Source organism: Gavialis gangeticus, unplaced genomic scaffold, assembly GCF_001723915.1.
Source record: "Gavialis gangeticus isolate Ggan-Ray unplaced genomic scaffold, GavGan_comp1, whole genome shotgun sequence".
In the NCBI taxonomy this organism is placed as follows: domain Eukaryota; kingdom Metazoa; phylum Chordata; order Crocodylia; family Gavialidae; genus Gavialis; species Gavialis gangeticus.
The window spans coordinates 109118383-109121928 of record NW_017729031.1 but is presented as its reverse complement, the minus strand read 5'-3'; positions in this window follow the sequence as shown (position 1 = coordinate 109121928).

The following is a 3546-nucleotide window of genomic DNA, read 5'->3' as shown; positions in this document are numbered from 1 at the left end:
GCGTTTGACCCCAGTACTCTTTCCTGCCATGGCAGGGGGTCGGACTAGATGATCTGCTCAGGTCCCTTCTGACCCTAGAAACTATGAAACTATCCTTCTTGAAGCACGGTGCCCAAAACTGGACACAGTACTCCAACAGCGGTTTGACCAATGCCACATAGAGGAGAAGCATCACCTCCTTGGATCTATTTGTCATGCATCTCCTGATGCATGATAAAGTGCAGTTAGCTTTGCTGATGATTTCATCACACCAAGGACTCATGTTCATCTTGGAGTCCACTATAACTCTGAGATCCCTTTCTGCTTCTGTGCTGCTGAGAGGGTCATTTCCCAGCCAGTAGGTGTGCTGGATATTTTTTCACCTGAGGTGCAGCACTCTGCACTTATGCTTGTTGTACTGAATCCTACTGTGTACTGCCCACTTTTCTAACCTGCCCAGGTCTGCCTGCAATTGTTCCCTACCCTCCAGCGTATGCACTTCACCCCACAAGTTAGTATCATCTGCAAACTTGGACAGAGTACACTTCACACCCACGTCCAAGTCACTGATGAAGACATTGAAGAGTACAGGTCGAAAGACTGAACCCTGTGGGACCCCACTACCCACATCCTTCCAGGTCGACACCAACCCGTCTACTCCCACTCTCTGGGTACAACCACTAAACTGATTTGCCACCCACCGGACCATGTAAATATCAACATCACAGCTTCTTAATTTATTTATGAGAATAGGATGGCATACCGTATTGAAGGCCTTGCTAAAGTCCAAGAAAACAACATCCACCTCTACTCCTGTGTCAAAGTATTTTGTGATAAAATGTCAGAAAACCAGATTGGTCAGGCATGATCTACCTGCTACAAGTCCATGCTGGTTTCCCTGCTGCATTATTTTTCCCACTGGACTCCCACAAATATCCTTCATAATCTTTTCAAAGACCTTTCCAAGGATGGAGGTGAGACTGACTGGCCTATAATTACTCGGCTCCTCCTGCCTCCCCTTCCTGAAAATAAGGACCACATTGGCCCTTTTCCAGACCTCCAGAACCTGACCCGAGCGCTCAAACAGCCCTGCCAGTGGTTGTGCTACGACACCAGCTAATTCCTTCAGTACTCTCGGATGCAGCTCATCCGGGCCCGCTGACCTGAACACATCCAGTCCATCCAAGCGACTCTGCACCAAGTCAGCGTCAACAGTTGGCAGGCTGGTGTCTCTCTGATGCCCATCTAAGAACCCCTTAGGAGATGTATCTTGAGCCCTGTTCAGGAACACTGGCCCTGGTGCCCTTCTGCTCCCCCCCACCCCGATGTGCTGTTGGCTGCACCTGCTATGACAACAGTGTCTGGCAGGGGGGGAGAGCACCAATTTACTTGCCCCCCAGATACACAGATGGATGCAGCACTGCACTGCCCCTGCTGTGACAGACTGGAGTGGGGAGGAGGTGACAGTTATGGGACACTTTGGCACCCCCTCACAGTCAGTGCGTGGTGCTAGTCCCCTGCTCACCTCCTGCCCATCTCCCCCCAAGTTACATTACTGGCTTCCCAAATAGCTTACCATTATCCTGATATTTGTCACATTTTACACAATGCATCTTTCCTGGGTGTCTGTAGCTGGTATGTAAATGCTGAGTGTATTCCAGGCTTACCCAAGCTGTATGTACGTAGCTCATCATTATTCCTTATCCTTTGGTCTCTCCAGGCCCATGGTCATCTTCCTGGTCTGTACAGTCATCTGTGCCCTCACCGCATTTGACTCAATCATCCCCACCTACTGCAGCACTGTCATCTATGACTATGAAGGACTTGTGATCATAACCACAATGGTAATGCAGTCCCCTATCTTATATAATACCTTACTGGTTATGGCAGTCACCCAAGAAATGGGGGGGGGGAGGAGGGGCCAGCGGGAGGCTGAGTTTTAGGCCCTCCTCAGCCTAAGGTGGTTTAAACCCACATCTCCCTTTTCCCAGGAGAGTGCTTTAATTGCTAGGCTGACCAAGAGCCTGAGCTGATAGACTCTGCAGTCCTATTGAAGCTGGGCCAGTAAGCTGCCATAAATATGACAGTCATAGGGTCAGAAAAAGAGCAAACAAGTGAGCTTAACTGCAGCCTTGTGGTTAGAGCACTTAGCTGGGAGTGAGAAGCCTGATTCTGGTCCATGCTGTCTAAATTACAGTACCACTGGTGATTACCAGGGATCCTGGTTTTCTCTGATTTAAAAAAATCCCCAATTTTCAGTTTAAAAAAAAAAGTAACCCCAAATCCATATTTTTCCATGATTAAAATGAAACAGTACGATATATGTATGTGTGTGTGTGTGTGTATATATATATATGTATCTTTAGTGGTGGCTCATTATAATCATGGAAAAATGTGGATTGGTGTTACTTTTTTTAAGCGAAAATTGGGGATTTTTTTTTTAAATCAGAGAAAACCAGGATCCTTGGTGATTACAATGATTGTCTGACATATAATGTATAAGCAGCCCAGGAAGTGCACATCCAGTTCTCACCCCTTCTACCTCCTCCAAACCTTGTTTCAGAATGCAGGTGAATCACTGATGCGCCTTGTTCTGGACTCAGAGCTGTTGGTGCTCATTGGGCCTCCTCGTAGCCCTGCCCTTAGTTGGTGGAAGGCCAAGGCTAAAGGGGCTTAACTCGTCCAAACACGGGGCAGTGGGTAGGGCCGCAAGGCAGCTGCAGCGGGGTGGGGAGGGCTGCATATGCAGCTAGGCTCACAGCCCAGTGTGTGGATCACTGGCTGCCCAGCACAGCAGGCAAGTATCCATCTATTCTGTAAAAGGGAAGGACCTGGGGGGAGGAAGAGAGGGGAGATTGAAGCCCCAGCGGTGAGGGAGGGAGTGGGGCAGGGGCAGGGGGTGAGGTGAATGGGGCCCTAGCCAGGCTATGTGGTGGGACGATTGGAGCCCAGGCAGCTCATTCAGGGGTGCGGGGGTGGGGTTCCCACTGCTGTGCACACCCCAGGGGACCCCCCCCCACCATAATTTTTTCTCTTTCTGCCTATGGTCCTATGGCCCTGTCAGATTATGCCCTATGGGGACTCAGGTACCTCATTTTTGAGGTGCCTGAACAGGGAGCAGAGTAATCAGATTATGCATGGAACCACTGTTTAGGCACCTAGGGAGCTATCGGGACTAAAGTAGTAGCCACTAAATGAATGCATGCAGCATAATAGATGTGGTGGCCACTAGAACACAAGTGTGTTTTAGATCACTGTTTTGGATGCAGGCACTTCAATCCCACCGACTTCCTGATCTAAGTGCCACTGATGCCTTTCTGGGTTTTGTCCTAAGCGACATGGTCCAAGTCACCCAGGGAGGTTGTGGCAGAGCATGAAATGAGGCACCCCCAGTCTTCTGCTTTCCAGGCAAAGGTCTGATCCACAGAGCCCTCCTTCCTCTTATCCAAGGGTTCCCAAACTAAGGGCTATGACACCGTTTTGGATGATGGCACCTCTGGATAGTTATGAATCTCTCAAATTCAGTTACAGGAACCAGGTGCAGACCAGAAGTGAGATCCCTGTGGT